This window comes from Pelophylax lessonae (genome assembly GCF_965119305.1).
Source record: "Pelophylax lessonae genome assembly, chromosome: 8".
NCBI classification, from domain to species: domain Eukaryota; kingdom Metazoa; phylum Chordata; class Amphibia; order Anura; family Ranidae; genus Pelophylax; species Pelophylax lessonae.
Genome location: NC_138775.1, coordinates 149,410,503 through 149,432,888, shown reverse-complemented (window position 1 = coordinate 149,432,888; position 22,386 = coordinate 149,410,503). Strand labels below are relative to the sequence as shown.

At 44.6% G+C, this 22,386-nt stretch overlaps 1 protein-coding gene across 1 annotated transcript in view; it reads left to right on the top strand.

Moving 5' to 3' along the window:
• The window catches only part of HMCN1 (hemicentin 1), a 452,754-nt gene that overhangs the window by 386,517 nt on the left and 43,851 nt on the right, over nucleotides 1-22,386 (top strand). The window lies entirely within an intron of this gene.

Sequence of the window (22,386 nt, the reverse complement as noted above, 5' to 3'; positions counted from 1 at the left end):
GACCGTTCTCATATAGTTGGAATAGGGTAGTTACCCCTGCTTTCTCCCATCTCTGAAGACCCTGGAGAATAGAAGGCTCAGGGAACTTATCGTTTCTCCGGATCGGAGAATATCTAGTAGGGCAAGAGATCCCCATCATATTTTTAACGGCATCTCATACTTTATACATTAATACCAGGGTGGGCATAGCGGTAGATGAGAACCTTCCCCCTATTGCCCCCTCCAGTACATGCAATAGTGGCTGACCCCCAAACACATAGGAAAATAAATGGAACGCAGCGCAGGATGGTAACTCAGGGTCCCATCCTGCAAAATACTGTAGTCGGGCGGCGAAGAAGTATATCCTCGGATTGGTTACTGCTAAACCCCCAGCATCCTTGGAGTACTGCAATACTTCCAATTTTATGTGGGGGGCTTTATTTCGTCAGATTAACTGTCTAAATATACTGTTGATTTTCATAAAAATCCAAAGTAGTATCCAAACAGGGGATTATATAAAGAATACAGAAGCTGAGGCATCCATATCATCTTAAGTAGGTTAATACCACCTACTTTGAGGTAACTTATTCCAAGTTTTACTTTGAATTTGGAATTTAGAAAGTAATGGAGCTATATTGTCCCAAATATACGCCTGGGGAGAAGCAGATATAGTTATTCCCTAGTACTTTATAGAAGACACTACTTTAGGATGAAACAATGAGGATGGTAGCATATCTGGCAAAGGGTCTAATGGCAAGAGCATAAATTTATTCCAATTTATACCCAGTCCTAGAACCTGCCAAACTCATTGATATATTGTATTACTGCTGGCAAAGATGAATGGATATTAGTTGAAAACAGAAGAATGCCATCCGCATATAGCGCAATCTTTTCCTCAATATCACCTCTAACCAGACCAGTAACCTCAACGGAGGTCCACAGGAGACAGGCCAGAGGCTCTATAAAGAAGAACGGCCCACAGATATGGCCACTTGACACTATCAAAGGCCTTGATGGCATCTAGCACCAGAAAGGCACAGTCTGAACTGTCTGGAACCGAAACCTGAATATTTAAATAAGCACGCCTAATATTAACTGCTGTTGACATGTTAGGCATGAAGCCAGCCTGGTCCGGATGGATAATATATGTAACGACATTATTTAATCTATTAGCAAGTACTTTGGCAAGTATTTTAACATCAGTGGGTAGGAGAGAAATTGATCTATAGGATATAGGGTATGGAGGGTCTTTATCTTTCTTAGGTATAACTATTATAGCAGCCTCTCCCATGGAATCTGGGAGCCGGCCTAGACTGAAGGCCTCGTTAAATGTGCTAAGAAGGGCTGGGAGCAGCAATTCACTATATTTTTTGTAAATCTCTATAGGGAGACCATCTACTCCTGGAGCTTTAGAATTGGGGAAGCTGGATACTGCAGTTTCCAGTTCAAATAAATTAAGTGGAGCATTAAGAATTTCCCGATCTGTTGATCTATTTAGTATCCAAATAGGCAGACAGCTCCATTGAGTTGTAATCAACCCTGGAGGTATATAGATCCTGATAGTAAGACTAAAATATCTTTACGATAGAGCTTGTCTGGATTTATATCTCTCCCTCTCTATTCTTCAATGCAGAAACATAAGTAGGATTAGATTGGGACCTCATTACCTGGGTCAGCAATCTACCAGTATCCTCTCCCTCAGCCCAAATCAATCTCCTCTGGAAGAATTGTTTATTCCTGGCTCTAACCGCCAACAGCTCATTTAATCTTCTCTGCGCAGATAGCCATTCAGGTTTGCTGTCTAGGGTGGAATCTAAAATATAATTGGATTCCGACATTGCGGTCTCTGCTTTTGCGAGCTCCAGTTCTCGGCAGGAAGCAGTCTTGATGGTGCTAATTTTTGGAATTAGCAGGCCCCAAAGAAAGGCATTAAAGGTATCCCATACTATCCCCAGCGAAGTACAATAGAGCCTTCATTCTGGGAAAAATAACCTCAATGGATAAGGGGACTTAATCTTCCTCAGGGAGGAGATCCAGCCAGAAGGGATTCAATCACCAAGGAATGTTCTGCAGCCCCAGCTCCCTGCATAATCTTTCTAGTGGGGAGAGGCTCTCAGCTGATAGTGATCTAGGAGTTGGACACCTATCATGGGCCAGATCCATAACATTATTAAAGTCCCCAATCACCTATATAAACCAGAATAGAAACCCCCCTTGAATGGGAGGTATAAACCGAATGATAGGCTTGTTGAACAAAAAGGTGTTTCGAGAATCTAATGGTATCATGAGTGGTATGTGTCTCCTGCAGGCAGACTAAGGAGGGATGGAAAGAGGTGATATAGTCAAACAAAGATTGCCTTTTCAGGGCATCATTTAAACCCCTTATGTTCCAGGAAAAAATACGAATCAACTGATTCACCATAGTTAAACATTAATAATAATAATAATCTCTTAAAGAAAGAAATATTATTGTGCGTCCTGCGGATAAGGGGGGGGGGGGGGCATTGTGGTTCTTGACAAGATAGCCTATGTCTCTGAGATGAATAGGCTATTGTCTGATAGTGACAGGACTCTCACTCCCAGGAAATCCTACTTCCAAGTATAAAAATGAGTTAACATCACTTGTTGCTTAAGGATATCAGGAACACATCTTAAATAAAAAGGATAAATCCTTTTTGATTCCTGTGGCACCACGGGTGCCTGTGATATATTATCTCCCAAAGGTGCATAAAGACCCTCCACCGGGTCCTCCCATCATTAGTGGAATCGATTCTGTAACCAGCAGGATAGGGAGGTATATTGATGGGTTTTTACAACCTTTGGTTACACAGACACCCTCTTACCTCAAAGATTCCACTCAAGTGTTGAATCTGCTTGGTGACATCTAATGGAAGGATGGGTATTTACTTGCCACAGCGAATGTCACATCCCTATACACCATTATTTCCCATGACCATGGATATAATGCAGTGGAAGTCTTTCTTGAGAGAGATACTTCCCTGGTGCCTGCTCAGTGTCAGTTTATTTTGTCTCTTTTTTTGTTTGCCATGCAACATAATTACTTTTGGTTTGGCGGCTCCTACTATCTCCAAAATAGAGGAGTCGCTATGGGCGCAACATTTGCACACAGCATGGCCAACCTTTTTGTGGCCAAGTGGGAGGAGGACGTCGTCTATGGCCAACATAGACCTGAATGGGATGGTGACAGGGATAATTTCATCAGAGATCTCAACATCAATTCTTTAGGGATTGTGCTCCAGCATGAGGCTAGTAGCACACAGATTAATTTCCTGGATCTCAACATTGAGATTAGAAATGGTAGTCACCAGTACGTATTTTAAGACCACTGATCGTAATGGGTTCATTGGGCAGGGGTGCTGCCATCATCCGCCATGGTTAAGTTCGGTGCCCAAGAGCCAGTTTTTGCATCTGCGCCGTAATTGCACCATGAGGGATGATTATTTTCAACAGGCAGCCTCGCTGAAGCACAGATTCCTGGACAAAGGTTATGATGGTGCTACTCTAGACACCGTGATAGATGAAGTGGGTGGTTTAGATAGGTCTGCCCTCTTTAGGGGTAATGCTTGAAGGCCTGAGACTAATAACCAGTTGGGGTATGCCTTCATTACCACCTACTCAAAACAGCATCAGGAAGTAAAGCGCATCTTCAAGAAGCATTGGGGAGCCTTGAGGAATGATAAGATATTGGGGTCTCAATTACCGGCTACCCCACAGGTGGTTTTTAAAGGGGTCCAACCATTGAGGCTGTATATAGCCCCAAATGTTTTGGATCAGCCCAACAGAGTATCCTTTTTTCACAATCTTATCAGATTCTTCCCTTGCAGAAGGTGTGTAGTATGCCAGGTGAATGCTTTACCCGGCAGGAGAATTTGTGATGTACAATCCACTGCTACATCTAATCATCATAAAATCAAATCTTTCATTGCCTGATCCTCCATAAATGTCGTTTATCTCCTACAATGTCCTTGCGGTCTTCAATATATAGGCCGCACTATGAGGACTTTGACCATCCGGGTAAACTAGCATTTTAAAAATATTAGGAAGGGTTTTCCGGGCCTTAGCGTGTCCAAGCATTACGCTAGATGCCATAACAAAAACCCGGCTGGCACCATGGTATGGGGCATTGACAAGTTAATCCCCCACTGGAGGGGTAGTCATGTCCGGCCCGAGATTTCTAAATTAGAAACCCGCTGGATATATAACATGAAGACTTACACTCCATGGGGGATGAATATAGAGTGGGACCTTAACTGTCACATCAACAACAGTAAGTGGGTGTGATGGTTGTGGTCCCATTCTTGCCCTTTTCCGGGCTGACCGATTGAGCTTTTGAGGTTTGTTGTTATATCAACTTTCCAAAATATTTTTTGATTATTCTATTAATTCATTTATCATTATGGAATTAATTTATACCATGATGATGCAATTTTTATTGCTTTATCAGCAATCAGTTCTTTGGTGTGCTGCTTGCAGTTTTATTATTTTACCTTTGAGCTTATATATATATATATGTTTTTATATTATTTTGGGTTGGCATATTCTGTTGCTATATATATACTATTTACTTTATGGCCGGCATGTGTCTACGTTATTTTTTCCTGGATTTTTGCATAATTTCTGGGATTTTATTTTATCGCTGTTTATCTGATTTATATTGTGGCTTGTTATTTATTTATGTTTTAGATTGCCAGATATTTCATTATATAGGGTCATTTTAATACTTTTTTGCACTTATATTGTCATAATACTGTTTATGTACGGTTATCTAGTATGCAAATGCGCAGGTAGTCTGTCATTTGTAGTTCCACGAGCGGGACCCAGTACACTCAATTGTGGGAGGATATGACGTTCTGTCATCCAATGATAACCGGTTCCCACTGAGTCTGGCTTCCTGTCAGTGGAGCAGATGTTGACATTCACTTTCCTGTATGTCGCGTCTGGTTCGTATCCTTTTTATTTGCGTGCTCTCGTCCGATGGCCACGCCTCTAATGATGTCAATCTATGACGATACGCGTAAGGCGGATCCATCAGCCGGACATTCGGATGACTAGCACGCTTATGCTAGCGCGGTGCCTACTCTGCATATATGCTTATATCTACTTGTATTCATGTGAATGCCTTTCTTTTTTTTTTTACAAAAAATGCTTTGTGAAACATATTGCACTAGTGGCTGTCCCCCCCTTCTTTCTGAGGTGATGTTTTACATAGAGAGGAGGAGGGCTCTTTGGCTGCCTGTGTGCCTATGTCCTGCAGTTTCTAATCTCTCCAGGGAGTTCCGGATGATTTAGCTAAGGAGGAGGAGGAGAGCTTGATCAGCTGTGCTACAGTTACCCTCTTAAGGGGCATTTCTGCTATATCTGACCCCTCTGTGAAAGGAGGGTCAGAGCCTCTGGTAAGCAGTTTATAGAACTGTCATGTGGTGGTTATTGATCACCTTCCACTTTGGTGCACCGGTGATTAGAATACCTTTTGCTACCCTACCTCTTTCAGAGACTTTACATTTGGAAGGATTGGGAAACAGAGATTTCGGGCACAAAAGTTTTGTTAAAAAGATTTCTTTTATTCAATACAAAACTAAATATTTTAAAATCATAGAAAAATACAGGCAAATGATTGTGTATTAAGGACACAGTGAGACCACATAACAATGGTCTATGTTGTACAATATCTCAGTGCATAGAACTTATAAAAGTCGGTTTACATACAGTTCAAAGTACAAGATCATTAGTAGTCATATAATCCTTGGAAACGTATTGCTTGTTATCAGAAGAACCGCCGACGGACACCCAAGCAGTATGGTGCCGGTCAGCAGGGTCGACTGAAAATATAAGTTAACATTCACCATGTAATATATGACCTTTGCTCGACATGTTTCGCTTTCTTAGACAAAAAAGCTTCATCTGGAGCATATCATTTCTTTTGTCTGTGTGAGAAATAACAGTATTTAGATAGATTACATATATGTGTTACCTTATTTTCAGTATGTTATAATTACAATTGCATATCATTTATCTTTCCTTTTAATTACATATAATCGTCTTACACATCTCAGATAAGTCCTTCTATTTTTGCAATATCAACACAATATAACATTGGGTCTTGAGTTGCATTCAGACACTAGAGGAGTTTAGGGGAAAGAACGGAGGTTGCCAATAGTGAGTATATGTGGGGATCCATGCTGTAGTTATAGTATAAGCATGTATATCCTATTTATGTACCTGGTAAATGGACAGAAAAATGTATACATACCTGTACATATAGTAATCAGGCACATATCTCAATTTCCATAGAGAATTCTTTAACGAGGAGGACTGTGCGTTTTGGGAAGCTCAGAAAGGCAATGTATAGTGACATAGTAGTGAGGGTAGTCACTCCATGTCTCATATCTGGGTGGATGAGAGCAGAAAAACAATGTTTCTCAGAGTAGTAAGCGTTTTAATTCTATGATATCACTTTAAGGGAAAGCCCATAGGAATGCCAAACCATAAGCTCAAGTGTTCTAAAGTGGTAAAGTCAGTGTGCCTCATGCTTGTTATAAGAGTGTGTAAGTACCTATAGAGCCCATAGAACATCTGCCCTAAACGGGGGGGCAACAGAAAAGACACATAGTCATTCTGGACCGTAAGAGAAGACAGGTGCCATGCGTTTATAAACGATTATACACCAACATACAGAGTTTACCCATTCGTATATGGGCTACCCCTATAGTAAAATATATATCATGTATATTGATTTGCTTTCACACACATATGTGAATATGTGTGTGTAATCAATTTCGTATCCGGCCCACCCTCCTCTATAATAGTAGGGGGGTGACCAGGGTTATATATAGATAAGCAGTTGCTACATGAGGTCCAAGATGAGTACATGCAAAGCGTACTTAGAATAAACATAGGTAATAAACATAGTAGTAAATATATATAGAGTGCCACCCAAAATGATAGATCGCTATGCAGTACAAAAGTTCCAAACATACACAGACACCTTAGCAATGCTCACCAAACTTAGGAAGGACCAGAGCTTAAATGTAGGGAGCGTGTCTCCTCTGCTTGTATGTCGGCTGTTAAGCACAGTAAGATTAAGGTGAATTCCCGGATATCATAAAAGTGTAATGTTACAGTATTAATACTGGCCATATAAAGCTTACCCCTTGCCACGCTGTTACCAGCTTCCGCACAGTCCTCACCGGATGGGGAACCTCCACCATACCAGGGCTTGTAAATGGCGCCCTTAAGTAGCATGGATCCCGGGTGGTTCGTCAAACGGACGTCACCACCCCGGCCACTCCCACCGGACATCGCTCGAGAGCTAGCGCGGGGACACCCCGGCGAGGCTCTCGGCTTAGTCACAGGTGTATGCAGACTATGCAGAGGCAGGAAGTGCCTCCACAGTCCGCTCAGGTGCCACAGGAAGTTCCGCCCGGAAGGGGCGGGACTGACCTGCGGCCTATCTGGCCGCACATATCTCACTGATGAGGCCGACCTCCATGCTTACCCACACTGCCCCCACAGGATCGGTCCGCAATTACATGAGAATTCTAATTGCCTGAAATGAAAAAACAACACAACAAAGACAGAAATTATATATTTAAAAAAATACAGATATAAAAGCATATTTTACTAAGGTACAAAGATGTTCCTGGTGAAACCAGGAGATATATATCGGTAACATATTTGTTTATCAAAAATTATTCTATAACCATGTTTATTTTTTGACATTAACCACTAGTAAGGGCTTCAATAGTAACAGCCCTAATGAAAGAACAGGGGCTGAACTGCCCCCTACTAGAAACACTTCCATACTTCAAACCCCAAGAGAAAGTTGCATATTTTGACTTATTATAAATCCTCAAGATCATAATATTGATGAGATAGGGATTATAGCACAAAAAACTGTTTGTTATACATAAGAAAGGAAGAGGGGTATATGTGCCATAAGACCTATTTGATGTGAAGAGGTATCAGAATAATTGAATATATGTATATACGGGGGGAGGATGACCACGCCAAAACCAAGCCGACACCCTGACCCATATATCCCACAAAGGGCCATTATCGTAACCCGAGTATACTACTCGAGGTCAATTAGGTCTGTTGGCATTAGGTAAGCAAGGAAACCTTCACAGAAAGGGTTTGTACGACTGTGTTTCGTTTAACCCAGGTCTATAAGTGGCATTGAGACGCTCTATCCAGAGAGTTTCTCTCTGGAGAATTTTTTTGTCCCAGTTGCCACCCCGAGGATCTTGAGGAATAACCTCAAGCACATAAAATCTTGCCTTTTTGGGATTGAACCTGTGGTATAGGTCAAGGTGTCTGCTCACGGGCGTGATCATCCTTCCCCCTGCTGATACGTACACATGGTCATTTATCCTTTGGCGTAGCTCTCTTATAGTTTTACCTATATAGAACATGCCGCAGGTACAATGCATCATGTATACCACTCCACGTGTGCTACAGTCGGCTCTAAATTTTGGAGCAAATGTCTCCCCATTAGGTAAAGTGTATTCAGTATTCTCCTCTATCCAAGGACATAAAGCGCATTTGCGACATTTATAAGTACCTCTACCTGTTGTTACTTTATTTCTAATGGGTTGATAGTGGCTTGTTGTTAGTTGATCTCTTAAAGATCTTGTTCTCCTGAAAACAATTTGGGGATGTTTGCCCACGTATTTGTTTATAACTGGATCATCACGAAGAAGATGCCAGTTCCGTTCAAGAATATCTCTCAATACTTTTTCATGAGCGGAGTATTTGGTTATTAGTTTAACTGTCGATTGCGTATTTGGAGGTTTGGCTCTAAAGATGAGGCTGTTTCTATTTTGAGAAAACGCTTTGTTGAAAGCTGTTCTCAACAGACGCTTACTGTATCCACGAGCCATTAGGCGTTCTCGTAAAAGGTTAGCCTGTATTTTGAAATCCTTATCAGATGTGCAATTACACCGTAGGCGTATGTATTGGGCGTATGGAATACTACGTATAAGCGCCCCTGGGTGGGCGCTAGACGCATGTAATATTACATTCCCTGACGTCTCCTTTCTGTATAGGTTAGTCGTCAGGTGTCCATCCACATGTTTGAGTACCGTTAGGTCAAGGAAATTAACACTCGAGTCACTGATGGTAGATGTTAACTTCAAGTTGAAGTCGTTTATATTTAGTTGGGCAATAAACTCATCTAGCATTGATTTTGAACCTGTCCAGACAGCAAAAATGTCGTCTATATAACGAAACCAGATTGCCACAGAGGAAAAAAAATGGGATAAATTGTCATCTGATGTGATTTGTCGCTCCCACCCCCCCAGATACAGGTTGGCGTAGGCCGGGGCACAACAAGTGCCCATGGCCACGCCCTGCACCTGGAGGTAGTGGGACCCGTTAAAAGTAAACCAGTTGTGTTTCAAAATAAACAATAGAAGTTCCAAAATGAAATCACAAAATGGCCAAGTGTGATGATCTTGCTCATATAAGAACGTGCGTATCATCCCGACGCCCTGCTCGTGAGGGATACTGGAGTATAATGCCTCCACATCCAAAGTCACGAGCAGGGCGTCGGGAGGAACCACCATATCTTCAATCATTTTTAAAAACTCGAGTGTGTCCTTGACGTATGACGGTAACCGCACTACGTGTGGTAGTAAATAATAATCGATCAAACGACTCGCATTTTCAGTTAAACTTCCAATGCCCGATACAATAGGCCTCCCGGGTGGAGAAGTTAAATTTTTATGGGTTTTTGGGAGTGAATAGAATGTCGCCTGTCTCGGAAATTTGTTGTTAAGAAAATTATAACAGTCTTTGTCTATAAGAGCCAATTGATATGCACGTCCAATTATATCCAAATACTCTGCTTTAAATTCTGTAGTAACCGATGGGGATATCTTTTTGTACCATGTACGATTTGAGAGGATATTAAGGCACATTTTTTCGTATCCCTCTCGAGTCATCAATACTAGGTTACCACCCTTATCTGAGGGTTTGATGACCAAGTCTGTATGGTTTCTTAGTTTGTTAAGCATCTGTAGTTGTTGTTTAGAAAGATTATTTTGTGTTGATTTTAGCTCACAATTAGTGTTGAGCGAACACGGACTGTATTATTCGTGTTCGTACCGAATAATTGGATTTTTTGTACCCGAACACGGACACGGACACTTTACTGTATGTTCGGGTAAAAATCCGTGTTCGGTCGTTTTATTTCCGGGTTTTGCATGCTTTGGCGCTCTTTTCATGGCGGGCTTTCAACAGCCAATCAACAATCGTTTAACTGGTGTGCCTTAAGCCATCCCAGCCATGCCTGCAAATGTCTCAGTAGCTGTGATTGGCCGTCTGAAGCATGTGACCAAGTCTTTATAAGTTCGAGGCAGCCGCAGCGGCGTCATTATGCTGCTTAGATTCAGGGACAGAGCACACATCAACGTGCTGGCTGCTGATTAGGGAAAGATAGGCAGGAAAAAACCATTTGTGTCCGGATAGAATTGAGGGACAGGTCGGAGTGTTTAGGCAGGGCGAGTTGTAGGCATTTTAGGGATAGAGTCTGCTGAATTATATAGGGTCAGTGTCTTCTACAAACTACAATCGATATTGCTGTGTGGGGGGTGGGGTCTGCACTCAATCCTGATCTACGATCTCTTCTCAATCCTGTTAGGGACAGAGTCTGCTGAATTTTAGGGAAACTGTGTTCTACAAACTACAATCGATATTGCTGTGTGGTGTGGGATTGGAGATAGGCAGGTGTCAGTGATCCACATCCATTTTTCTGTGTGTGAGCTGCAGTGAACACAATCTTTTTGGGCTGCAGTGAACACAATCTTTTTGGGCTGCAGTGAACACAATCTTTTTGGGCTGCAGTGAACACAATCTTTTTGGGCTGCAGTGAACACAATCTTTTTGGGCTGCAGTGAACACAATCTTTTTGGGGTGCAGTGAACAAAATCTTTTTGGGGTGCAGTGAACACAATCCTTTTTGGTGTGCAGTGAACACAATCTTTGTGGGGTGCAGTGAACAAAATCCTTTGTGGGGTGCAGTGAACACAATCTTTTTGGGGTGCAGTGAACAAAATCCTTTTTGGGGTGCAGTGAACAACATCCTTTTTGGGGTGCAGTGAACACAATCTTTTTGGGGTGCAGTGAACAAAATCCTTTGTGGGGTGCAGTGAACACAATCTTTTTGGGGTGCAGTGAACACAATCTTTTTGGGGTGGAGTGAACAACATCCTTTTTGGGGTGCAGTGAACAAAATCCTTTTTGGGGTGCAGTGAACAAAATCATTTTTGGGGTGCAGTGAACACAATCTTTTTGGGGTGCAGTGAACACAATCTTTGTGGGGTGCAGTGAACACAATCTTTTTGGGGTGGAGTGAACAACATCCTTTTTGGGGTGCAGTGAACAACATCCTTTTTGGGGTGCAGTGAACACAATCTTTTTGGGGTGCAGTGAACACAATCTTTGTGGGGTACAGTGAACAGAATCTTTGTGGGGTGCAGTGAACACAATCTTTGGGGGGTACAGTGAACACAATCTTTGTGAGGTGCAGTGAACACAATCTTTGTGGGGTGCAGTGAACACAATCATTGTGGGGTGCAGTGAACTCAATCTTTGTGGGGTACAGTGAACACAATCTCATACTGAAGGTTTGAGGGTGCTGCCTGTTCCATACTCCCCCTACTCCTCATCTAGCCTTTTAGGGGTACAAACAATAGTAATTGGGGCCTAGTGTGGTTGTGTACGTGTGATATACATACACTTTTTTGGGATCATATTTTCTATTCCGCTATTTAATCAAAAACCTTTGGGGATCAGTTAAATTGGGGGATAGTCTGTGTTGGTACGTGTGAGAGAGATCCACCTTTCCAAGTTGTTGGGGTTCATCTCATACTTCTGAAGGTTTGAGGGTGCTGCCTGTTCCATACTCCCCCTACTCCTAGCCTTTTAGGGGTACAAACAATAGTAATTGGGGCCTAGTGTGGTTGTGTACGTGTGATATACATACACTTTTTTGGGATCATATTTTCTATTCCGCTATTTAATCAAAAACCTTTGGGGATCAGTTAAATTGGGGGATAGTCTGTGTTGGTACGTGTGAGAGAGATCCACCTTTCCAAGTTGTTGGGGTTCATCTCATACTTCTGAAGGTTTGAGGGTGCTGCCTGTTCCATACTCCCCCTACTCCTAGCCTTTTAGGGGTACAAACAATAGTAATTGGGGCCTAGTGTGGTTGTGTACGTGTGATATACATACACTTTTTTGGGATCATATTTTCTATTCCGCTATTTAATCAAAAACCTTTGGGGATCAGTTAAATTGGGGGATAGTCTGTGTTGGTACGTGTGAGAGAGATCCACCTTTCCAAGTTGTTGAGGTTCATCTCATACTTCTGAAGGTTTGAGGGTGCTGCCTGTTCCATACTCCCCCTACTCCTAGCCTTTTAGGGGTACAAACAATAGTAATTGGGGCCTAGTGTGGTTGTGTACGTGTGATATACATACACTTTTTTGGGATCATATTTTCTATTCCGCTATTTAATCAAAAACCTTTGGGGATCAGTTAAATTGGGGGATAGTCTGTGTTGGTACGTGTGAGAGAGATCCACCTTTCCAAGTTGTTGGGGTTCATCTCATACTTCTGAAGGTTTGAGGGTGCTGCCTGTTCCATACCCCCCCTACTCCTCATCTAGCCTTTTAGGGGTACAAACAATAGTAATTGGGGCCTAGTGTGGTTGTGTACGTGCGAGATACATACACTTTTTTTGATCATATTTCCTATTCCGCTATTCAATAAAAACCTTTGAGGATCAATTGAATTGCGGGATAGTCTGTGTCGGTACGTGTGAGAGAGATCCACCTTTCCAAGTTGTTGGGGTTCATCTCATACTTCTGAAGGTTTGAGGGTGCTGCCTGTTCCATACCCCCCCTACTCCTCATCTAGCCTTTTAGGGGTACAAACAATAGTAATTGGGGCCTAGTGTGGTTGTGTACGTGCGAGATACATACACTTTTTTTGATCATATTTCCTATTCCGCTATTCAATAAAAACCTTTGAGGATCAATTGAATTGCGGGATAGTCTGTGTCGGTACGTGTGAGAGAGATCCACCTTTCCAAGTTGTTGGGGTTCATCTCATACTTCTGAAGGTTTGAGGGTGCTGCCTGTTCCATACCCCCCCTACTCCTCATCTAGCCTTTTAGGGGTACAAACAATAGTAATTGGGGCCTAGTGTGGTTGTGTACGTGCGAGATACATACACTTTTTTTGATCATATTTCCTATTCCGCTATTCAATAAAAACCTTTGAGGATCAATTGAATTGCGGGATAGTCTGTGTCGGTACGTGTGAGAGAGATCCACCTTTCCAAGTTGTTGGGGTTCATCTCATACTTCTGAAGGTTTGAGGGTGCTGCCTGTTCCATACCCCCCCTACTCCTCATCTAGCCTTTTAGGGGTACAAACAATAGTAATTGGGGCCTAGTGTGGTTGTGTACGTGCGAGATACATACACTTTTTTTGATCATATTTCCTATTCCGCTATTCAATAAAAACCTTTGAGGATCAATTGAATTGCGGGATAGTCTGTGTCGGTACGTGTGAGAGAGATCCACCTTTCCAAGTTGTTGGGGTTCATCTCATACTTCTGAAGGTTTGAGGGTGCTGCCTGTTCCATACCCCCCCTACTCCTCATCTAGCCTTTTAGGGGTACAAACAATAGTAATTGGGGCCTAGTGTGGTTGTGTACGTGCGAGATACATACACTTTTTTTGATCATATTTCCTATTCCGCTATTCAATAAAAACCTTTGAGGATCAATTGAATTGCGGGATAGTCTGTGTCGGTACGTGTGAGAGAGATCCACCTTTCCAAGTTGTTGGGGTTCATCTCATACTTCTGAAGGTTTGAGGGTGCTGCCTGTTCCATACCCCCCCTACTCCTCATCTAGCCTTTTAGGGGTACAAACAATAGTAATTGGGGCCTAGTGTGGTTGTGTACGTGCGAGATACATACACTTTTTTTGATCATATTTCCTATTCCGCTATTCAATAAAAACCTTTGAGGATCAATTGAATTGCGGGATAGTCTGTGTCGGTACGTGTGAGAGAGATCCACCTTTCCAAGTTGTTGGGGTTCATCTCATACTTCTGAAGGTTTGAGGGTGCTGCCTGTTCCATACCCCCCCTACTCCTCATCTAGCCTTTTAGGGGTACAAACAATAGTAATTGGGGCCTAGTGTGGTTGTGTACGTGCGAGATACATACACTTTTTTTGATCATATTTCCTATTCCGCTATTCAATAAAAACCTTTGAGGATCAATTGAATTGCGGGATAGTCTGTGTCGGTACGTGTGAGAGAGATCCACCTTTCCAAGTTGTTGGGGTTCATCTCATACTTCTGAAGGTTTGAGGGTGCTGCCTGTTCCATACCCCCCCTACTCCTCATCTAGCCTTTTAGGGGTACAAACAATAGTAATTGGGGCCTAGTGTGGTTGTGTACGTGCGAGATACATACACTTTTTTTGATCATATTTCCTATTCCGCTATTCAATAAAAACCTTTGAGGATCAATTGAATTGCGGGATAGTCTGTGTCGGTACGTGTGAGAGAGATCCACCTTTCCAAGTTGTTGGGGTTCATCTCATACTTCTGAAGGTTTGAGGGTGCTGCCTGTTCCATACCCCCCCTACTCCTCATCTAGCCTTTTAGGGGTACAAACAATAGTAATTGGGGCCTAGTGTGGTTGTGTACGTGCGAGATACATACACTTTTTTTGATCATATTTCCTATTCCGCTATTCAATAAAAACCTTTGAGGATCAATTGAATTGCGGGATAGTCTGTGTCGGTACGTGTGAGAGAGATCCACCTTTCCAAGTTGTTGGGGTTCATCTCATACTTCTGAAGGTTTGAGGGTGCTGCCTGTTCCATACCCCCCCTACTCCTCATCTAGCCTTTTAGGGGTACAAACAATAGTAATTGGGGCCTAGTGTGGTTGTGTACGTGCGAGATACATACACTTTTTTTGATCATATTTCCTATTCCGCTATTCAATAAAAACCTTTGAGGATCAATTGAATTGCGGGATAGTCTGTGTCGGTACGTGTGAGAGAGATCCACCTTTCCAAGTTGTTGGGGTTCATCTCATACTTCTGAAGGTTTGAGGGTGCTGCCTGTTCCATACCCCCCCTACTCCTCATCTAGCCTTTTAGGGGTACAAACAATAGTAATTGGGGCCTAGTGTGGTTGTGTACGTGCGAGATACATACACTTTTTTTGATCATATTTCCTATTCCGCTATTCAATAAAAACCTTTGAGGATCAATTGAATTGCGGGATAGTCTGTGTCGGTACGTGTGAGAGAGATCCACCTTTCCAAGTTGTTGGGGTTCATCTCATACTTCTGAAGGTTTGAGGGTGCTGCCTGTTCCATACCCCCCCTACTCCTCATCTAGCCTTTTAGGGGTACAAACAATAGTAATTGGGGCCTAGTGTGGTTGTGTACGTGCGAGATACATACACTTTTTTTGATCATATTTCCTATTCCGCTATTCAATAAAAACCTTTGAGGATCAATTGAATTGCGGGATAGTCTGTGTCGGTACGTGTGAGAGAGATCCACCTTTCCAAGTTGTTGGGGTTCATCTCATACTTCTGAAGGTTTGAGGGTGCTGCCTGTTCCATACCCCCCCTACTCCTCATCTAGCCTTTTAGGGGTACAAACAATAGTAATTGGGGCCTAGTGTGGTTGTGTACGTGTGATATACATACACTTTTTTTGGATCATATTTTCTATTCCGCTATTCAATAAAAACCTTTCTAGGGCAAGATCTTAAATTACAGAAATATGAGGAGACCGTCAAATAAGGGCCGTGGCCTGGGTCGTGGTGCTGCTGGTAGAGCTCCTGTTGCAAGGAGAGGACATGGTCGATCTGTGCCAGCTACACGCACAAGTGAAACACCTTCCTCAAGTGTGAGTAGGCGACAGAACCTGCATCAGTATTTGGTAGGGCATCAAACGCCCCTAGAAGTGATGAGGCCAGAACAAGTTGAGGCGATAGTAGATTGGTTTGCTGCTGACAGTGCCTCCAGTTCCTTCACATTGTCTCCCACCCAGTCTACTGCAGAAAGGTCAGAGTTGGCACCTGCAGCCAATGTCCAACCGTCTTTCACCTCACCCCCTTGCAAATCAGGCCAGCAGTCTGAGCCCCAAGCCATACAGCAGTCTCTTATTCTTTTTGAGGACTCTGTCAGCAGGGTTTCCCAGGGCCATCCACCTAGCCCTGCCCCAGAAGTGGAAGAGATTGAGTGCAGCGATGCCCAACCACTTATTTCTCAAGATGAGTACATGCAAGGATCATCGCAGCACGTCTCCGATGATGACGAAACGCAGGTGCCAACTGCTGCGGCGTTCAGCATTGTGGAGACCGACAAGGAGGGCAGGGGTGAAGACTGGGTGGAAGATGATGTGGAGGACGATGAGGTCCTCGACCCCACATGGAATGAACGTCATGCAGGTGAACTGAGTAGTTTGGAGGAAGAGGCGGTGGTCGCACAGAGCCACCAGCACAGCAGAAGAGGGAGCAGGGTGCAGAAGCGGAGCGGCCGTGCCCTAGACACTACGCCCGCTACTGCCCAACGCAGCAAGGGAACGAGCGCACCAAAGTCAGCTCAAAGGAGTTCTCTAGCGTGGAAGTTCTTTAGAAAATGTGCTGATGACAGGACACGAGTGGTTTGCACCCTGTGCAATCAGAGCTTGAAGCGAGGCATGAACCTTCTCAACCTGAGCACAACCTGCATGATCAGGCATCTAAGTGCAAAGCACGAGCTGCAGTGGAGTACACACCTTCAAAACCAAGAAACGTCTCTGGCTCATCCTGCTTCCTCTTCTGCTGCAGTCTCGGCCGCTCCAGCCACATCTGTAGTGATACCGGCACCTGCCACCCCGCAAACAGACGATCTGTCAGCAACACCACCACCTGGGTCACCAACAACCATCTCCACAATGTCCCGTGGAAGCGTTCAGCTTTCCATCTCCCAAACACTTGAGAGGAAGAGGAAGTACCCCCCTACCCACCCGCGATCCCTGGCCCTGAATGCCAGCATTTCAAAATTATTGGCCTTTGAAATGCTGTCATTCCGTCTGGTGGAGACGCACAGTTTTAAAAACCTTATGTCGGTGGCTGTCCCACAGTACGTCGTGCCCAGCCGCCACTACTTTTCCAGGCAAGCCATCCCTTCCCTGCACAACCAAGTGGGGGAAAAAATCAGGTGTGCACTGCGCAACGCCATCTGTGCCAAGGTCCACCTAACTACGGATACGTGGACCAGTAAGCACGGTCAGGGGCGTTATATCTCCCTAACGGCACACTGGGTAAATGCAGTGGCGGATGGGCCTGAGGCGGATAGCAATTTGGCGCATGTCCTTCCACCACCGAGGATTGCAGGGCGCTTCAGTTTGCCTCCTGTTCCTAACTCCTCCTACTCCGCTTCCTCATCCTCTACCGCCTCCTCATCCGGACAGCGTAACACCTTCACCACCAACTTCAGCACGGCCAGGGGTAAACGACAGCAGGCAGTTTTACAACTTGCCTGTTTGGGGGACAAACCACACACCGCGCAGGAGTTGTGGAGGAGCATGGAACAGCAGACAAATGAGTGGTTGCTGCCAGCGAGCCTCAAGCCCGGCCTGGTGGTGTGCGATAACGGGCGAAATCTCATAGCAGCTCTGGGCCTAGCCGGTTTGACGCACATCCCTTGCCTGGCGCATGTGCTGAATTTGGTGGTGCAGAGGTTCCTTAAAAACTACCCCGATATGTCAGAGCTGCTGCAGAAAGTGCGGGCCGTTTGTGCGCACTTTCGGCGTTCTCACCCTGCTGCTGCTCGCCTGGCAGCGCTGCAGCGTAACTTCGGCCTTCCCGCTCACCGCCTCATATGTGACGTGCCCACAAGGTGGAACTCCACCTTGCACATGCTGGAAAGACTGTGCGAGCAGCAGCAGGCCATAGTGGAGTTTCAGCTGCAGCACGCACGCGTGAGTCGCTCTGCGGAACAGCACCACTTCACCACCAATAACTGGGCCTCCATGCGAGACCTGTGTGCCTTGTTGCGCTGTTTTGAGTACTCCACCAACATGGCCAGTGGCAATGACGCCGTTCTCAGCTTAACTATCCCACTTCTATGCCTCCTTGAAAAAACAATTCGGGCGATGATGGAAGAGGATGTGGCACAGGATGAGGAGGAGGAGGAGGATGAAGAGGTAACATTTCCAAGGCTTTCAGGGCAGTCATTCGCAAGGGGCTCCGAGGGTGGGTTCCTGCACACGCAAACGCCAGGGACGCAATTGTCCAGCAGGGGCACAGTTCTGGAGGATGAGGAGGATGAGGAGGAGGAGGAGCTGGAGGAGGAGATGGAACCATGTTCACAGCAGGGTGGCACCCAGGCCAGCTCATGGCCATCACTGGTGCGTGGCTTGGGGGGATACAGAGGACACGGACCATACACCTCCCACAGAGGACAGCCTTTCGTTGCCTCTGGGCAGCCTGGCACACATGAGCGATTACATGCTGCAGTGTCTCCACAACGACCGCCGAGTTGCCCACATTCTAACTTGTGCTGATTACTGGGTGGCCACGCTGCTGGATCCCCGTTACAAGGACAACGTACCGTCCTTAATTCACTCACTGGAGCGCGATCGCAAGATGCGCGAGTACAAGCGCACGCTGGTAGACGCCATGCTGCTGGCATTCCCATCTGACAGCGGGGCCACAGTGGAAGCACAAGGCAGAGGAGGAGGAGGAGGAGGTCGCCAACGCAACCAGGGCACCGCCAGCACCTCAGAAGGCAGGGTTAGCATGGCCGAAATGTGGAAAAGCTTTGTCAGCACGCCACAACAAACAGCAGCACCAGCAGCTCAGATGGAACGTCTTAGCAGGAGGCAGCATTTTACCAACATGGTGGAGCAGTATGTGTGCACACGCCTACATGTAGTGAATGACGGGTCTGCCCCCTTCAACTTCTGGGTCTCCAAATTGGGCACATGGCCTGAGCTTGCCCTTTACGCCTTGGAGGTGCTGGCGTGCCCTGCAGCCAGTGTATTATCTGAACGGGTATTTAGCACGGCTGGGGGCGTTATAACAGACAAGCGCAGCCGCCTGTCCAGAGACAATGTGGACAAGCTCACGTTCATTAAAATGAACCAGGCATGGATCCCACGGGACTTTTCCGTACCTTATGCAGAATAGCAATGGATACCGACCTTACCCACCCATTGTTCCATTTTTGCTCTTTCTCACTCTTTTGGGGTGTACCCTCATTTAAAATTTGTGAAAAGAAGCAGTGTTGGCTACCTCGTCCTCCTCCTCAGGGCCAGATTAATGTAGGGGCTATTGGAGCTGCAGCTCCAGGCCCCTACCTTTTATATAGGCCCCGGGTTGGCCATATTCACTGTTACCGCTCTTCTGTCACTTGTAAACACAGAAGTCTGGCTTCTATGCTCGCTTCCCCAGGCAGCACCCTCAGAACCTCCCCACACAGCGTGAAGGCCGGACAAGGAGGGACAGTTGGCGATGCATGGATGTGTTTATGGGCTTCAGAGACAGCATCCCATGTTGAATTAGGCATGCATGGCTGCACCCTTCCTCCTCTGGGTGCATGGCAAGGCACGGCCCTAAGGCCCTTCAAAATCCTCAGCACCAAGCCCATGATGCTGTTAATCCGGCCCTGGTCCTCCTCCACCGCCGCTTCCACCTACACCGCCCATAGGTGTGCGCAGCCTATTGCATTAAGGTGTGCACCCCAAAGTTGAAATACACATGCATGTGTTTGCCAGCAGGGAGAGTAATGTATCGGGGCCATGTACCTGTAGGCAAGGAGAAATAGAGCAGAGCAGGTCCCAGGGAGATCTTTCCCATCTCCTCACTGGCAATGCTATGTGCCCTAGGTGATTAGGGTGTGCCCAGGCACACCCAGCACACCCTGTGCGCACGCCTATGTCACCGCCACATCCACCACCACCTCAACCTCCCTCCTACTCCATATGGGCCTCGTCCTTCAGAGATGAAGAAGAACATTGTTTTATTTTTCTGTTTTTTTTTGTTGTTTTAAGTTATTTCCCTATCCACATTTGTTTGCAGAGCACTTGCCATGCTCTTAATTACGTTTTGCTGCCATTTGCAGCACTCTAGCCCTTTCCTTTGGTGTTTTAGAGCCATTTTAGTGCCTTAAAGTTCGGGTCCCCATTGACTTCAATGGGGTTCGGTGTCCGGGAAAAGTTCGGTAAAAGTCCGGGACACGGACCCGGACTTTTTTTTAAAGTTCGGCCGAACCCGTCGAACACGGACATCTAGGTGTCCGCTCAACCCTACTCACAATTTTTAATCTCACCTACCACTGTGGTCAGAAAAGCCAAAAGGTTAGGATTTGTAGTCAAGTCAGGGAAATTATTGGATTTTGGTTTGAAGGGGACCTGTCTTGGATTTACTGTCTTTGTTTGTATAGGTTGATCGGGGGACTGGGAATCCGGAAGACTGCCTTCCTCCAATAGTAAGATTAGATCCCGTAGAACACGGAATTCTTGCATTGTATAATGTTTTATTTTTTCTGAAATTTCTTTATCTTGTGTATTGCGTTGTCTTTCTGGGTCGTAGATATGTTTATACGTCAAGTTCCTTATGAACATATAGACGTCCTTTATGGTCTCATATCTATCCATAGGAGTAGATGGACAGAACGTGAGGCCAAGTTCAAGGACCTCTTGTTCTTGGGGGGAGAAGTGATAAGGGGTTAAGTTAATGATCGATAATTTTAGGTGGGAAGGCTTAGTGATGTGCTCAGGGGAAAATTTGAGGCCTGGGCCTGTGAAGCTGCAAAGTGGCCATCAATAGTGGTTTGTCTAAGAGAGGTAGTGCTGGGTATATTTAAAGGTAGTGTGTTAGAAAAAACCGGTGCCGCAGCACCTAGTGAATGTGTTTGAGAATTAGATGTGAAATCCTGTGTGGATGGATTACTTGGATTAGTGTTAGTGGATAAGGGTTGCAACATTTGTATCGCTTGGAGAGCCAGGGGTCCCAAATAAGGGTCCTGTGCTTCCAAACCATCTTGTGTGAGTGCCTCGACAGATCGAACAGTCTGTCCAATTTGAGTCCCCCCAGTTCCTAATGGTTGAAATTTGGAAGTTTCATCGGGTCGCTTTTTGGAGCGTGGTGTGTAATTGGCTCCTTCCTGTTGTCCTCGTTTACGTGTCGCCATGTCTGTTTTGGGTCTAGTATCTTGATTAGATCTAATCGATGTTTTGGATCTATTAGATTGTGCGGAGATCGAAGACGAGTCTGATTCCCAGTCAGTTTCCCTTGGACCTGTATTCAACATCTGTTCACGGGGGCCTCGCGAATAGCAGGGTCGCCTTGAACTATTGGGTCCCGGCCATCGGTAAGCATAGCCTTCCGTGAAGGCCATCTTATCTTTTAAAAATTTAGTTTGTTTTTTACCAATGATATCCCTATTAAGTTTGATTCCATACTCCTTCACCTCCTTCCATCTTGCCTCGTAATGTATATGTTTTTTTAGATTCTCGTTCTTAGTATATAAAGATGATAACTCAGTGTCCAAAGTAGCTAGGTCCAATTTGTATTGGGACACCAACAGCTGGCACAAGTCGGTACTGCATTTGGTTAGAATACGTTCCCACAAAGTTCTAAACTCGCTCGAAGCATTATCGAAGGAGGGGAATAGATGAATCCTCAGACCCATAGGGCATACATTTGCCTGTATATACTTCAAGAAAAATTCTATATGCCAATATAGATTTGACTTTTTTTTAATAAGTCTCTTTACTGTATTAATATATTGGTTTAGGCTTATATCGTCCTTGGCCGGGATGTTACAGGTAGATTCAATTTCAGTCATAAGACCCGTCCATGCATTTCCAACGAAATCCATGGTTGTCCTATGAGTTCTATCAGTTATTGTTAGAATGATTTATGGTCTCTTCTATATAGGTTTCTATTTTTTGAAGAAATGTGTATAAATTATGGCTTGACTAAATAAACAACTACAAAATTATCTTCAAACGCCAGATGCAGGCCAAAAATTGGCGCTAAAAAATTATAGGCAACTTTTTACGGGGTTTTTTTGCATAAAAGATGTTTCACGATCCTTCCATATGATACTGTTCAAATATAATATGTATAAAAGGTAATAAGTGATACTTAAACCTATATACTTTGCTGCTTGCCACTTCCCAGGATGGCTGGTGTACATTCAAATGGGGCTAATTTCAGAGACTTTACATCTAAACTTTTTATGATTATTTAGAGTTTGGGGCTGCTTCCATGACTTTATATTAAACATTAATAATAGTTGTGTCATTCGGGCCATATGTAAAATTTGAATATGTCCCAGCTTATAGCAGGT